Consider the following 16,894-nt stretch of genomic DNA (forward strand, 5'->3'; position numbering starts at 1 on the left):
CAGACAGGGTCCTTACAGCCTCCACTCCAAAGTGACCCCTTCTTTCAGCCCCTCCCCTCAGCCCCCTCCACCCCACCGAGGTGCCTGGAGGTGCCATGGGCTGATGGTGAAGGATGACGATGGTTCCACAATAAGGGGAAAAGGCAATTTCATCTTGATTAGCAGGCGATTTCTCTCACCGTAATAAGCGCGCTCCAAATAATTAGCGTGTTTTACGTAATAATGAAATTACAGAAATGCAGTCCACTTATTCAAACAACTCACCATTACCATATTTTTAAATATTAGACTTAATTAGAGTTTATCACTTCAGAGAAGTATGCGGACCGAAGATGTTTTTAAAAAAATCCTCATAAAGTGTTTATTAAGCGCTGGTAAAGCTGGGATAATGATGTGTTTGGAAATTAAGGCAATCAAACACTTACCGCCACTCCTGGAGGCCAGGCATGGAAATGAGGCCATTACACGCCCATTACCCGCCAGCTCACAGCCACTTGGGGGCGGTGGGGTTGGGGGGGGGAGATGTGCCTGGCCGGGAGGGCACAGAGCCCGGAAACCCCTTTGCCAGCATCCCAGAAGTGCCTGACCAGTAAGCACAGCATCAAACCCCTTGTGTCGCTTACAGTGCATTTGGCCACCAGGAACTTCAACTCAGATTTGGCCAGGCAAAGGACATGATTGGTCCCAAATGCCAAAGATGATACCCAAGACCAACCCTTATCCAGACTCCCAGGCCTGGCAGGACATGTCAATGTCATTCAAACTCCAATACAGAATGAGGACAGAAACCACGTTGGGCAGCCATGGAGGTCCACAAGAGGAGGTGGAGGGTGAATCCCATCTGCTGGCTCCAGCCACTGCAGAAGAAGCTACAGGCCCAGACCAGGTGACCACTCCCAAGTCTCGGCCACACAGGAGGAGGTAGCTAGAGTGGTGGGGAGAAGCTGAGGAATTGTGCTGCGAGCCAAAGAGGCAGAAGAGTCAGGGGCCAGGCTCAAGAACAGACATGGGGCCAGAACCTGGATCAGGGAAAGCAGGCAAGAACGGTGGCAGGGAGAGTGGCTGGTGGCTCCGGGCCCCATTTATCCCAGTGAATAACTAATTCTAGAATTTATAGTGCTGGGTTTTTGTTCTGTGGCCATTTATATCTGCGAGGGAAGGAAATGAAGAGGCAGCACGGACGCCACATCTTTCTGTGTTATTGCTTGTCTGCCATTTGCAAATCATTATTAATTGTGGGCCCTGGTGGCAGGCTGGGTGGGGGCCGGGCTGGGTACATCCACATAGCTCTTCATCAAGGACCCCAGCCGCTGCCCCAGAGAGCCAATTACCCCGCCCTGATTGGGATCAGATAAAGAGGGAATTTTTACAAATTAGGGAATAAATAGAATTTCCACACAGGGCGCGGGCAGGACCTGAGAGGCTATAATGAAAAACCATCCGTCACCATCAGCGCGGCCTGGGCACGCAGCCCCGGCACTCCCTCCCTTGTGGGCCCGCCCTAATGCTCAGGGGCCTGGGCGTACAGGCCTGAGGACACCCCCAACCCTTCCAAGGCCTGGAAGCGGGAGCGGAGTTCTCAGGGGGTGCATACACCCTTTGAGCTGAAGATGCTTGGGCCCTAGCTCTGGCCTGGCCCTAATGCTGCCTCTTCCTTTCTCTACCTCTCCCTTCCTCAGGCTCTTGGGAAGGAGGAGACTGAGGCAGTCCTGAGAAAGACAAGAGTTGGGGACCACAGGACAAAGACCACATCCATGTCCCCACAGCCATGGCAACCCTAGGGCAGAGCCCAAGCCCCATGGACCACTCACTCGACTCCCATTAGCGCTCCTCCCCTTGGATCATTAAATATGTATATCTTATTACACGCCTTGTTAGAGTATTGAGCTCTATTGACTGATGATAAATCCTGGGCCTCGTCCTGGCCATAAATTTATCTGGAGATGATGAAGACTCAATAATCTAGTCAGGCAGATAATATCATCGGGCCTTAAAAAAGATCATTACATTATATGTCAGAATTAAAAGTGAAATACGCCGTAGTAACAGGGCGGCTGCTCTGGCCGTTACAGAGGATGCCTGCCTCCTCCAACTCAATCCCAGCCAAGGCCCCATCCAGGTAGAGGGGCCAGGAAGCCTCACCTTCCTGCTGGTCTGGGATGCCACAACTAGAAGTGCCAGGTTATAGCCAGATCACCTACAGCCAAGTGAAGGGAACCCAGCCAGGGAGGGGTTGGCTACTGAGAACAGCTGAGCAGATGTGCCACACCTGGCAGCCTCATCAGTCTTCTGGGTCCTGTAGTGGTTTCAATAGGAAGGTGTCAGGGCCTTACCCTCTTCCAGAATGGCCTGAACTACCAGGACAGATTCTTTGCAAAATGAGGACACTGAGATACAGAGAGGTTATGCCACTTGCCTGTGCTGCCCCAGGCAGCTGGAAAGTTCCAGGACCTGTGACCCAGCCCCAGACCCACGTGCCAGCAGACTATCTGGAGACTTTCTTGTCAGCACATGCTATCAATCCAGACCATGGCCACCTCCCTCCCAAGAGACCTGCCTGCCACAACCTCTATATCCTGACCTTTTGAGAAATCTTGTTGCCAGCCTCTTCATTCTTTGACTTTAGCATTAATGGCCTTCTCCATTGTATCTAATTTCCACCCATTTTCACAGTAACACAGTCAACCTTTTAAACATCCTACTACTCTTCCTTTGAAATATTAAATCCAAATATCCCTTGTTTCTGACAATAACAATAACAAGGTTATTATCCAAAGTGCTTGGAGACCAGGACTGTTTTGAATTTTGAATTTTTTTCAGATTGTGTAATATTTGCATATACATGAGATATCTTCAGGATGGGGACCCAAGTCTAAACACAGAATTCATTTATTTATGTTTCTTATACACTTTATGCACATACCCTGAAGGTAATTTTATATAATCGTTTATATAATTTTGTGCATAAAACAAAGTTTTGATGGCGACCCATCACATGAGGTCAGGTGTGGAATTTTCCACTTGTGGTGTCATGTTGGCAGTCAAAAAGTTTCAAATTTTGGAGTATTCTGCATTTGGGATTTTCAGATTAGGGATGCCTAACCTGTCTGTATACTTTTTTTTTTCACTCACTGAAACCTTAAAATTTATACCCTTACTCTCTCCATATATATCATCTCTCCTGTATTCACATTTTTCCTTGCCCACTTCTTTTTCTTTGAGTTAGCACCCTACTCTGTCACCCAGGCAAGAGTGCAGTGGTTTGGTCATAGCTCACTGCAGTCTCGACCTCTTGGGGTCAAGCAATCCTCCTGCATCAGCCTCCCTAACAGCTGGGACTACAGGTATGCCACTATGCCTGGCCGTTTTTTTTTTTTTTTTTTTTTTTTTGGTAGATATGGAGTCTTGCTATGTTACCAAGGCTGGTTCCTCCTACCCCAGCCTCCCGAAGTGCTGGGATTATAGACATGGGCCATTGGTCCCGGCCCTTGTTCACTTTTGATGATGTACCCAACAGCCACCCCCTTCTGCTCTGCTGGCAGAGTCCACTACCCCTTCAAGTAATCAGAATTAATCCTCTGTGGTCTGAGTCATTTTTGGTGATCCTTTCTCCCTTGCCAGTCATTGGCACAGGGATGGGCATGTGTTCTGGCTACTGAGACGTGAAGGTAAGTTTGCTGAAAGGCCTTCAAGGAAAATTTCTTATCTCTTATGAAGACAAGCATGAGGGAAAAATAGTCCTTTATATTCTGCTGGATGTTTTCGTATCTGCACATAATGTCTGGGACTGCAGAAGCCATCTTCCAACCTTGAGGGGAGTTAGCCTATGAAGACCATGCTGAAGATGAAAGAAAAATGGAAACAAATCTGGGTCCCTGATAACATTGCTGGGATGCTGAATTAACCGACCTTAGGATCGCCTTACCGCCAAATTTCTTTTGTGAGATATTAAATCCCCTTATTTAAGATATTTAAAATTGGGGTTTATTTTTCTTGCAGCTGAAAGTACACTAACTGATACAGAATGTAAAGGCAGGAAGGAGAATGACATAAGGAATGGACCTTACAACATAGAACTCACTGAATAAAGGAGGCAGGCCGAAGGACAAAGAGGACGCTGCTATTTCAGGCTGGGAAGTTGGTAACCCTTTTTTTCTTTTGCTCTCTTGAAACATTTGATCAAATTGTTTCTTGCTGTATCTCAGGACACAGGCTATGTTAGGAAAAAGGCTAAAAGAATCAAGTTTAGACTAAAACCCCAGTGAAAACAGAGAGGGAAGAAATACAGCTTTCCTAAGAAAGGCATTCTATGAGTATGGCTTGCAATATAAGTTGACTAAACACCCCTCAGTTCCACAAAATCATCAGACTGTTCAGACTTCTTCTTTCTTTCTGCCCTGCCACTCTCAGCATGTGGTTTCCAATCCTCAGACTATTTCATAGTCCAAAATAGCTGCTGGAGCTCCAACCATCAAATCCACATTCAGGAAAAAGAAAGGGGGAAGACGGGAAAAGGCAAGAATAGCATATTTCCCAGCTGAGTTGTTTCTCTTTAAGTATTATCCCTGGAAGTCCCAGACAACACATTTCCTTTTGTTTCACCGGCCAGAGCTCAGAGACATGGCTGTACCTAGCTGTTTGGAAAACTAAAAACGTAGTCTTTTAACTAGGTACACACTGATTATTATACAGGGGTTCTATAATTATACAGGGGTTCTATTTAGTGAAAAAGAAGGGAAAAGTCATAGTTTCTGTCCTAGCAACGTAACTGACATGTCTGCCTTTGGAGCCTGGATTGCACGGTCTATCATTTCAGTCTTTTTCTTGCCAATCCTCAACTCTCTTATTCCCTTTTCCGTGTCACCCTTGCCTGGAAAAACCCAGACTCTGCCTTCTCTGTGCCTGCCACCTGGAGCGTATGACTAGAGAAAATCACAACCATATAGACTAGTGTCACTTACAAAATCAGAGTCATCAGCCTCAGCTGGGTATATAAAACTGTCCAGCCAATCTCCAGTGTTCCTGATCAGTGTGCACTCTCTCACCCTTCACTCCTAGTGACAATCTCAAGTTTCTCTACTTTCCACAAATCTCAAATCCCCTGCCCTCAACATCACCCCAAACCCCCCTCACCCATGCAAACTTATCTCCTACTCCACAGGAGCCACACAGAAGCCACTCTCCTGAGTCTGCCCTAGTCCTCTCCTCCTGTCACAAGAGAAGGCCAAGCCTGATGTTACTTTTTTTTTTTTTTTTTTTGAGATGGAGTCCCACTCTGTCGCCCAGGCTGGAGTGCAATGGTACGGTCTCGGCTCACTGCAACCTCTGCCTCCCGGGTTCAAGCGATTCTCCTGCCTCAGCCTCCAGAGTGGCTGGGACTACAGGCTCTTGCCACCACGCCCAGCTAATTGCCTGATGTCACTTTCTAAGCCCATCCCTCCACTCCAGCTGGGTAGGGTCCAACCCAGACTCCAGGCCTTTTCAGGGTCCATACATTATTGAGTACTCCTATTTCCACTGATACAGCTTCACTTTTTTCTTCTGCATTGGTTCCTTCACATAAGCATGTAAATATATTAATTCTCTCCCATCTTGGGAGTAAACAAGTCTCCCTTTAACTCCCTTTTCCATTGGTTAGTACCCAATCTCTCCTCCCTTTTAGAGGCAAACTTGAGAGTTGTTTACACTCAAGATCTTATTTCCTCATCTCCCACCTTGCGATCTGATCACTGCTTCACCAACACTGCTTTCTCTAATGATCCCTATGACTCATGAGGATGAAGCTTTTCAGGTTTGGATTGATAGACAATTGGTGAACCATTCACACCTTGAAGCTCTCTTCCCTGGGCTTCAGTGACCCACTCTCACTTTCCATGCAATTCTCCTTGGTTCCTTTAAACACTCCCTTTCTTTTGATCACCTCTTAGATATGTGTGTTGCTCAGAACTGTCATTGGTCCTCTTCCCTTCTCATTCTCTCTCCGTGGGTGAACTTATCCCCTCCTAGAGCTTTAATTACCATATATTTTCCAATAATTTCTAGGAGCTTTAATTACCATATATTTTTCAATAATTTCTAAGCCCATGTTCCCATTACCAACATCCTGGTCCAGGCCACCATCATCTCTCATCTAGGTAACGGCAATGCCCCTGCTAATCTTTCTTCCATGGTGTCCTTTTAAACCACCAATCTGGTCATTTCACTCCCTGTCTTAAAACCCGGGCTGGGCGCGGTGGCTCACGCTGTAATCCCAGCACTTTGGGAGGCCGAGGTGGGCGAATCACGAAGTCAGGAGTTTGAGACCAGCCTGGCCAACATGGCGAAACCCCATCTCTACTAAAAATACAAAAAATTAGCTGGGCGTGGTGGCACCTGTAATCCCAGCTGCTCGGGAGGCTGAGGCAGAAGAATCGCTTGAACCCGGGAGGCGGAGGTTGCAGTGAGCCGAGATCACATCACTGCACTCTAGCCCGGGCAACAGAGGGAGACTCTGTCTCAAAAAACAGCAACAGCAACAACAACGACAACAAACCCTTCAACGAACCTGGAGCAGAAAAAGAACATTTAAAATAAGGCTTTTTTTTTTTTTTTTTTTTTTTTGAGACAGAGGTTGCAGTGGCGTGATCTTGGCTCACTGCATCTCCGCCTCCCAGGTTCAGGCGATTCCCGTGCCTCAGCCTCCCAAGTAGCTGGGATTACAGGCGTGTGCCACCATACCCGGCCTAAGAGGCCCTTTAATGTAGCACAGTACCAATGTTAATTTTCTGGTACTGATAACTGTATTGTGATTATGTAAGATGTTAACATGAGGGAAAGCTGGGTAAGGGATTCATAGAAACTTTCCTACAAATGTAAAATTAATTCAAAGTAAAAAGTTTAAGAGTCAAAAATTAAAACCACCACCACCAGCACCACTTCCAGTGGCTCCTCACCGCTCTCAGGACTGCTCAGCTAATCCCCATTAAGTTCAATATTGCCACCTTGCCTGACTCAGCTCCCAATGCATCCAAACCCCTTTATAAAAGTCTCAGTTCTGGACCTGTTTACATCTCTGGTCTCATCAGTCCCACTCCCCTGTTGTACAGCCAAGTTCAGGCTCATTTGCACCTTGAGTTTTCGAGTCCTCACTTCTCACCTGGCTCATTGCCTTCACCTCTCAGGACCCAGGCTTGCTAGTGCTTCCTCTAGGTGCCTTCCCTCCGTCCCGCCTTTGTGTTAGGAACCTCTTCTGTGTGCTCCCACAGCAGCCAGTTCTCCATGTATCGTAACTGCCTCTCCTTCACCTCCTGCTAGACCATGAACTCTTTGAGGGCACGGATGTTATCCACTGAGACACTCAAGAAATACATACTGAAATGAAGAAAGGAAGGACTAGAGGAAAAGAAAGAGCAGCAAGATCACAGGCAAACCTACTCCAGCCCTGCCATTTGCCACCCAAAGCCTTGACATGCCCAGGCCCTGAAACCCTGTCATGGTCTTTGTCTCCAGCTTCCAAAGCCCTGAAGGTTTCAGGCCCTTCCCCACCTCTGTTCCCTTCTAGCATCTTGGTTTCCCCAGGACTTTGCTGTGCCAGGAGACTGGCTAGGACCTGAGCTCTCATCTGTCTGGCCAGCCTGTCCTGCAAAGCCAGGCAGCCAGGGGTGGCAGTGGTGGTGCTGGGGTGCCCCAGTCCTAGCCAGTGATGCCCTGGAGAAAGGCCTAGCTATGCCTGGGGACTCTGGGAAGGGGGGATGCCCTCCCTAAGCCGTGTCCCACCTGGTAAATATTTCATCCTCAAGCTGCTCAGCTAATCCCTATTAATTTCAATACCGCCGCCTTGCCTGGCTCAGCTCCCAATGCATTATTTATCCCCTTTGTTTGTTTGTCGCTAACAGGTGGGCCCCAGCGGAGGCGCTGACTGGGGACAAGCCCACTCTATCACAGTGTGGCTGTGAATTAATCATGAGGACTAATGGGAACTACCTCAGCTCCAGGCACTTCCCTAGCTGCCTCCCCCTGCCCTGGCACCCAGGGGTGGGCCAGGGCCATCTCAACTCAATTTAACTCAATTCAAAACAGCACATTTTATTTACTATCTGCCTACACGTGTCAGACACTGTGCTATGCTTTGGGGATATAAGCCAAATGAAACAGACATTTCTTGCCCTCAGGGAACTTACAATCAAGTGAGGGAGACAGGCATTAAACAACTTTCAAACAAATAATTTCTTAATTACAACTGTGATTAAATACTATAAATGGGGAGAGCAGGGTGCTGCGAAAACGTACACGGGGAAAGGGGGACTTGATCAAGTCTAGGAGCCAGGGAAAGCATCCCTGAGGAAGCAAACTTTAAGCTGAGCTCTGAGGGATGAGGAGGAGTTAATTAGGTTGCGGGGTGGAAATATGAGGCTCTGGGGGAAAATAAAGCCACATGGGAAGGCAATAAGGTAAAAGAAGGTATGGCAGGTTCCAAGAGATGAGGGAAGGGCGTGGAGTGTGTGGAGCAGGAGGAGAGTGGCTTAAGGGGGGCAGGAGAGGGCAGCAGAGGACAGAGGCTGTGAGTCTGTGCCCAAGTAGACAGGGGACTCCCCCTAAGCCAACAAGGCTCAGAGTGGGGACTCTCTTCTGCCAAAATGATCAAGCTGTCCTGATGGATCACCATGGAGCCCTCCTGAACACAGGATTTTCACTCACCACTTCCAAAACACACACTCCCACTACCTCTGCCAACTTGAGCAACCGGTGATTTCTTGACCTTGTGCTTGTGGCCTTCTAAGGCTGTCCCTCGTGCTAGGCCCACCTCCTCCAGGGACTCCAGGAGTCCTACTTGCTCTTCTTGCCCACCCTTGAGGTAGTCAAGAGCATTAACCCTCAGCTGGGCTGGTCAGGGGACTCAGGGGAGCACCTGGCCCAGGGACTTGTGAGAAGACCTGTGTGAGCCTCTCAGCACCCCAAAGGCTTAGGTGCTTCCATGGAAGAACAGGGCTGGATATGGCACCTCAACCCTATGGTAGAACCAGGAACACGGCTGGCAACATTGACCTGCCTCAGCCAAAAGTGCTCACTTCACCTCGCACGAAGGAGCATCTCTCACCTCTGAAGCCCTGGTACTGGCCTGGGCACCCAGAAGACCTCAGCAAACACTTTCTGAATGAATGACTGAACACAGAGAAGGCTCCATCATCTCCCACAATGATCTCTTTCCCAGACACTTCCCTCAGAAACTTTTCTAGAAATTTAAATAGATGAAGGAGCAAATATGGGCCAAGGATTTTACAGTTCTTGCTTCCAGTGAGCCTGACAGTTAGAGGCCAGCATCAACCCCATTTTCAGGAGGAAGACACATCCCATAGTGAATGACTTACCTAGTACCACTCAACCTTGAAGGCATGAGCCTTAAACTGAATGAGGTCAGCCCAGCTCCAGGTTCCAGCATATCAAGATATGCTCCCTCTGTGGGCATTTCCCCAGGCACCCTAGCTCTCTAGAACAATCCTAAAAGGCACCTGGTTTATGAACCAGGTGCAGCTCTGCCAGGGCAGAGGCCTCACTGTGCACATGCTCAGGGTTTGTAATTCTATTCAAAGTGGCCACTTTGAAAATCCATATGTCTCCAGGCTCCCTGTACATCATGGTGTCAAGTCTTGGAGCAGAGGCATCCATCAGGGGCTCCCGAAGGCCACGTTCTGCATGCCCACATGCCTGATCCCACCCACGTGCTTGGCCTTGGCTCCCGGCGGCCGGCAGCACTACCGTGTCCTGTGCACAGGCTCACTGTAGCCCTAGCCCGTCTGCTTGGCCCTGTCTTACCCTGGCCTTAGACTCCTCTGGTTGCCCTGCCTCACCCCTGCCCCAGAATACCTCCTCGGCCCTACGCGGCCTCTGCTCTTCTCTCTTGGAGCCAGGCAGCCAGCACGGAGGCAGCCTCGATAACTCGCTAACGTGCTGCCCATGCTGTTCTTAAAAATTTATGACTGTGCAACATGAAAAATCCGGCTGAGGAGCCATCATTAGCGGTGCTGCCTCCCTCCCCCACCAGAACCACCCTCGTAAATTGAGATTTATGGCTGCGGCAGGCGGGGCGGGGGCGTGTGCAGGCAATGAGGATGTTGTGGGGGAGACAAGGAGAGACCAATGAGGCAGCCGCGGGGCCAGGGGCTCCCCCCTGCGGCAGCTCCGGTTTATCGCAGGCTGCAGTGATAATCCCTGCGGAGAGTAAGGGCCGGCCTGGGTGTCAGCGCAGCGCTAGATCCCGCCTAGCAGTGGGACGGGACAGGTCGGGGAGGGGCCTAAACCAATCACCGGCTCCTTTCGGTGTATAGGGGCAGATCTTGAGGTGCCAGGTTCCAAGCAAAGGCCTCCAGGGAGGAAGCATCATCGTTGCGGAGATCACAGGGCCTGGCCACCGGAGTCAGCTTCTCCCACCAGAAGCGTCTGGGTTGGGCTGACTGTCCTATCCCAACCCAAGAGTGACGGGGAGGCAGGAAGGATGCCTGAGAGCCTCCTCTCCCCTTCCTCTGGTAAGATGGGCCCATGGAAGGGATATTCACAGCGAGAGTATAGGACTGAACCCCATCACATAGCCTCCCCCCACAGAGGCCAGACTGGGGCTGAAAGGAAAAGGAGGTGATCCCACAGCCTGCATCTACCCTGCAGGAGGAGGGGAGGAAGAGTTCCCTCCTCCTCCTCCCCTGCTCACTTAGCCCTGTCAGCCAGGCCATTATGAAATTGGGGTTTCATTTACAGACTAATTAAACATTACAGCTTGTTCACAATTACAACGCGGGGATGAGGGAGTAACTAATTACGGAAGAAATGAGCTAACATTTATCTCTGCTCCCACCCTCCCTCTCCCCACTGCTGCCCCCTCCCCACCCAATCCAGCTTCCTCCCACTCCCTGGTCACTACCAACTCTCTAGGCTTATTTCCTAGGGTGGGAGACTGGAAGGGGCCTGGTAACCCCCAGCCCTGGACATAAGATCTAACTGCTATTCTTAGCTATTCTGGGAGAGGGGCTTAAGAACTCAGGGCTCTGTGGCAGGGGACAGTAGGTGCTTATGTGCAAGACCCTGTGGGTATGGCCTGTGATGGTATGTGTGGCTATGATATCTGGTGTGGGGGTCTGCTCTGGGGTGTGTGACAGTGCTGTAGGGCTGCAAGGCTCTACGTTATCTCCATCTTGTGGCAAAAGGTCTTGATGTGACTGCTGCAGATCACTGTGTGATGGGATATGAGCATGAAGAATCACGCCCTCAACCCTCAGCCCCAGGCCAGGATAGAAAAGAACTAAGTGGCTGCAGAAGGTGATAGTTAATGCAGGCCTGGGATATGGCCCTGAGAGCCCAGAGTCCAGAGCCCAAATTCTCGCTGGGCAGCCCCATTCACTCTCCTGCCTCAGAAGCAAGAGGGGCAGGGTTACCCTGCCCTGGGGCTCAGCTGGCCTGGCCTTGGCCTCTGGCCAGATGTTCCCTCTGGGGCCCAAGGAACCTCCTGGGGGCCTGGGGTGCCCCCTGTGGGCAGGAATCCTGGGGTCTGGCTGGCCTGCCGCAGGGTTTAATAATAGTAACAGTGAGTGTAAGCGTTTCCATCCTTCCTGCCTTTGGGCAGAAGAAGAAAGGAAAGAGGAGGGAGAGGAGGGAGTGGAGGGAGCCGGCTGAAGGGAGGCTTTGAGGCCTCAGAACTCACATCAAACGGCAGGATCTGGGCCTAATTGTCTGACCCCTGCCCCTGCCTTCAATCAGCTCTGCGGCTCCCCGCCCGCCCCTTGCCTAACTAGCAGCCATGTTCTCCTCATTAGGACAAGCTCCCCTTGCACACGTGTCCCCGGACATGTCCCCAGCACTCCCAGCTCCCAGCCCTGCCTGGTGGGAGGATACAGCAGGGACCCAGTTTTGGAGGGGCCTCTGGGACAGCTATACCCTCAGCCACCACAGCAGGCTGGCTTGGGCTACACCAGCCCCTCCTTGAGCTACATGGGCCTGGAGGCCGTGTGCTGGGACACACTCCTGCGCTGGCTCAGCTGCTGGGTACATTCTGTCCTCTGTGTGTCCTTCTTGCTACAGCCCAACTGTCTCAGACACACAGTTCCTGGGAGCAGGGCCTATTTGATTCCAGTCCCCTTTTGCCTGGTTTAGCCTAGTAGGAGGTCTGAGTCAGGGTCTGTGTTCACAGGCTAGCAGCTGAATGAACTTCTCTGCCTACGGTACAAGGATGGCTCTCTTAAATGGATCCAGGCATGGTGACATGTCATGTGTCTGCAGCTGGTGGAATGGAAGGAAAGCAGTACTCATGGTGGTGAAGAACTCCAACCCTAGACTAGGAGAGATGTGTTCAAATTCCTGCTCTCTCACTTCCTTGCTGAGCAGCTCTCGGTCATGACAACCTTCTGGACCCTCGGTTTCCTCACATCCAGTAGAGATGACAGCCCTTATCACGGGGTTTGAGAACTCAATGAGAGAACAGACATAAAGCCCTCTGTACTAATACCTGGCCCTCAGCAAACGTAGAATGACACTGGTGTGATTCAGACCAGACCAAACAAATTCCCCTCTCTGCAGGCCACAGGCCCCACTTTGCCCAGTGGGGCCTAGGCCTGGTCAGTAGTGTCCAGGATGGGAGGAGCTAAGAGGAAGGGTCCAGAACCCTGCAGAAGGGTAGGGGCAGCCCCAGGGGGCACAGCTAATACTGAGGACAGAGCACCTATGCTGGAGCCAAAGCATAGGGAGGGATGTCCCACAGTAGCTGCAGGTGAAGGGCAGGGCCCAGCTTAAGGAATGTCAGCTGGCATTAGGTCAGATGGGGTAGGTCAGCAAGGCTAGCCCATGAGGTGTGGATTGTCCCATGAGTACCGTGGGCCTGAAAGGAGGGGCTGCTGTGAATGCCACTGGAGTGAAGGCTGTCTGTGCCGCTCTAGGGATTGATTCTCAGGGTACCAGGAACTGGGGGAGGGGCTGGCCTGGTCTGGGCCCTGACATTGTCTCTCACCTTAAACCAGTGGTAATGACTTGCAAATATTGATGAAAACACAAACTACAGATATTGTGTTTTCGGGGAGTGAAGGTGGGGAGAGGGGATAAGGAGGAAAATAAACTGAAATGAAGTCCAGTTATCTCCCATCTGTGGCTGCTCCTAATCCCCCAGCCCAAAGGAATCCAATGCAGTCCCTTATCTGCCCTGTCAATCACTCAATCACCGCCCAGTGCTTGGTGGGCACCGCACGCCCTCACACACACTCAAACACATGCTCACACATGCACACACACGCACACACTTCACTGACTCTTGCTGTAACACTCCCGCCCACCCCCAGCCCATTACTCCTCTGAGTAGGAGCAGCCAACATGCGGGTCCTGCCAGATGGATGCAATTTGCATAATATCAGCAGCGGAGGCTGCAAGATCACCAGGGGTCAGGGCGCTGACATCCCCGCACAGTCTATCTGCAAGTGCTAATTTGGCCGGCATTGATCTGTCTTTCTGATTTCTTTGTCACTTAAGTCTGCGATGGTTTGACAGGAGATACAGAGAGAGACAAGGGGAGGTGAGGCCGGGGCCTGGGGCTAGGAAGGTAGGGAAACAAAGATTGTACTTCCTGAAGAATCAAACACACATAATACATACATACATACATACATACATACATACATACATACATACATACAGGAGAACCTTCCTCCATCCATCTGTCCATCAACTCACCCACCCATCTAGTCCATCAACTCACCCATCCATCTAGCCATTCTTCCATCTATGGTTGTTACTGAAGAATAGTCTGGTGTCTGGCAAGAACCAATTCCTCAGATGTCTCTGGGCTCCAAGGGGGTCAGCTCAGGGAGGAAGGAGCCAGCACCCTCTCCCCAGGCACTATCCAGGCAGGCCAGTGCAGACCCTGTCAATGACGGGAGAGTTAACCCTTCTCATGACCATCCATCTGCCTGGCTTCTCACTTTCTTAGGGCCACACCAGAAAGAACTGGATGGGAGGGGGCAGTAGTGTTGGGGAAGCAAACACTCTACTGTGCTCTGCCCTTCCCCATAAGGCAGGTGGGCTGACTTCTCCCCTCCCAGCCCTGAAGGTGGCCAAAGCTGGGGGAGGCAGGCAAGTTACCTCTCCGGGACAGATGGGGAGAAGGACATCAAGGTCTGTAGAGGCCTCACATCAATGCATCACCACAAAGGTCATCTGAAGCCCAGAAGACTTCATGAATCTCCCTGATTCTGAGGCTCTCTAGCTGAGCCAGAAAGTCCCACATCCCATCAGATCTAAATGCTACCTCCTAAACCCTCAGCCAAGGTCCTCACATTCTTCCTTGCCTTGAGTGGGGGTCCCCCACAGGAATGGGGACACTGCCAGGCTAGATGTCATGGAGAAAGGGGATGGGAGGAGAAGACTGCAGCTCTGGGAAGCAAGAACCCTCTGCAGAGAGGTGGACATGGTCACTCTGTCAAGGGATGCAGAGGGGCTTGAGGCTTCCCAGAGGTGTAAGGCCCCCTCCCCCAGGCCACAGTGGCTCTATCTTGGTACCACCCCCTTTCCTTGCCTATGGCAGCAGGAATAGGGTGATCAGAAGGAACTCCCTGCTGGGCAAGAGGGGGGCTGGCGTTTGGTGTGTGCTAATCCTGGGCCCGAGGTCTTCAGAGGGACCCGGGAAACTTCAAGGAGGGAAGGCAAAGCTGTACTGCAGACGAGCTCATTAGCCAGCACCCCCACCCCCCCCACAACGAGGAGGAGGGCGGGCAGCCCAGTGAGCGTGGCGGCAGAGGCGGCAGAGAAAAGGCTGTCACTGTCCTTTCTTCCTTTTGGTACAAGCGTCTCCCTGAGCCGACGATTCTCCCGCAGTGACACCTCTCATGGGCACTAATGAGATCCGTGTCACAGAGCTAATGCGTTCTGACTGGACTCTTGATAGACACCCCACTCCTTCAGGGGAGACCACAGGCCAGCCCACTGCCCCCCTGGGGCCCAGGCCCCCACTCTGCCACCTGCCAGCCCAGCTCTCTTGCCAAACAGTTCTGGGTAGCAAGCTCTTGAGAGTCCACTTGGTTTCTGGCCATGCCACCTGTACCACAAGCCTCAGCGGGATCCTTCTCCATCCCAGAGCAGAGGGGCCAAGCTCCTAGGCAGGACCACCCAGCCGGGCATCAGGGAAGGTTCCAGTTACTCTCCTAGCCAGCTGAAACCAGCAGTAGTCTGTGGGGCCTCCAAGTTACAATAGCAGGTGAGATTTTACTGACATTTCCTGTGCAGATTTCCAAAAAAGAAGGGAAGGAGGCCCAGGCCCTGCCCTTAGACAACCCAAGTACGTACGGCCAGATCATTACCTCTGACAAATTATAATAGGGCCCAAGTGTGTGTTTTGAACACTCATACTGGGAGGGCTAGGCGAGATTCCCAGAGGGGGTGGCCCCTGGAAGATTAGCAGAACTTTCCTGGGCCATGAGGTAGAGAACTGAAATCACAAAGAACCGTCAGGGCCAGAAGGAGGTCAGATGCCAACAGCTGCAGGTCCCTGGCTCAGGGTGACTGTAGCAGCAGAGAGGGAGTGGTGATGCTGCCTTCGCTTTCTTCCTTAGCTGCTGCTGCTGAAGCTCTGTTCAGGCCTGCATGTTTCACTTGACGCTGAGGGAAATGAGGGAAGCGAGCTTGTTTTCTTCCACATCGTCTCTATTGGTAGCGCAAAGCCCAATACCAAAAGGGTGCTTCATAGTTCCGCAGTGATAACAACACAGGCTCTGCACTCACATGGGCTTGGGTTTGAATCCTGGCTCCTCAACCAACTGGCTGTGTGACCTTAGGCAGTTCACTTCACTGAGCCTCAGTTTCTTCATCTATAAAATGGGAATGATGATGCCTGCCTTCATAAGACTGTTGTGAAAACTGAATTAGTTAACATAAAGTGCTTCCAAATAATGTGAGTGCTTACTGCCCCTTTGCTGAAATGAATGAAGGACCACTCAGCAGTCCCCTGTGGAGGATGCCCTCCCTCAGAGCCTGTGGTCCAAACTAAGGATGCTGACAGAGACCATCGACAGCCCTGGAGTCAGCAGTTCTAGATGCATGCAGGCCCTACTCACCACAACCTGCTCTGGCACCATGCTGTTCACCAGGCTCCCAAGGCCAAATCCGCTACCCCAGGAGGAAGTGCTCTCCCCTGACTATGATGTCACACTGACAAGCCTCCAGCAGCCTTTCTGTCCAGTGCTGCACCACCTCCGGACCCTCCTTGGCCATCCCTAAACCTGACTTCACCCTCAGTCCCCAGGGCCAAGCCCACAACTCCATTTGTGAGCTCTGTGGGGGCAGAGCACTGTGTCTGCCATTGTTACCAATACATTTCTAGCACCTACCATGGTTCCTGATATATGGTAGGTCCAAGGTAGTGTGTACTGAATGAAAGAAAGTTTACCTGGTGTCCTACCTCTATTTCCAGGGCCGAAGCACTCTTGCTTACCTTGCTGCCCCTCCCCTTCAGCCTCCTTGTCTGCAGTCTCTCCTCACTAGTCCTTCCCCTACAAACTATGAGCATCCTCTGACTGAAGCCAACACTGACCATGTAACTCCCCTGCCCAAAACACTCCTACAGCTTTCCCACACACAACCATCCTAGTAGCCCCCTCCCCTATGGCCTGAGCCCCTTCCCCACACCCATCACCCCAAGTCTGCCTCTGTGCTCTCTCAGCACCTCCACACCACGCATGCCACACCCCTGTGGCACTGCAGGAGGACTGAGCAGACCTTGGACATGGCTCAGCTATGGGATCTGCAGCACCCTTGCCTGGAAGCCACCCAGTGCTGCCTCACCCCCCCACCAGCCAATACACATACCACTCCCCACTTCAGGCTGGCAGCTCCTCACACAGTTAATTAGCACCATGTCACTAAGGACCAGACTGAGTGGCCAGTGACAGGAGCT

The 16,894-nt window shown here is 51.3% G+C and overlaps 1 protein-coding gene and 1 long non-coding RNA gene across 9 annotated transcripts in view; both read right to left on the bottom strand.

The window, feature by feature from the left end:
• ERI3 (ERI1 exoribonuclease family member 3) overlaps positions 1-16,894 on the bottom strand; it is a 133,060-nt gene that overhangs the window by 7,073 nt on the left and 109,093 nt on the right. The window lies entirely within an intron of this gene.
• LOC131384123 (uncharacterized) lies at positions 15,296-16,733 on the bottom strand. Its single transcript, XR_009214675.1, has 2 exons — positions 15,724-16,733; positions 15,296-15,600 (listed from the first exon to the last, which is right to left on the bottom strand). It is a non-coding gene; the product is annotated as an uncharacterized LOC131384123 (long non-coding RNA).

Source organism: Hylobates moloch, unplaced genomic scaffold (genome assembly GCF_009828535.3).
Source record: "Hylobates moloch isolate HMO894 unplaced genomic scaffold, HMol_V3 SCAFFOLD_8, whole genome shotgun sequence".
Lineage (NCBI taxonomy): Eukaryota > Metazoa > Chordata > Mammalia > Primates > Hylobatidae > Hylobates > Hylobates moloch.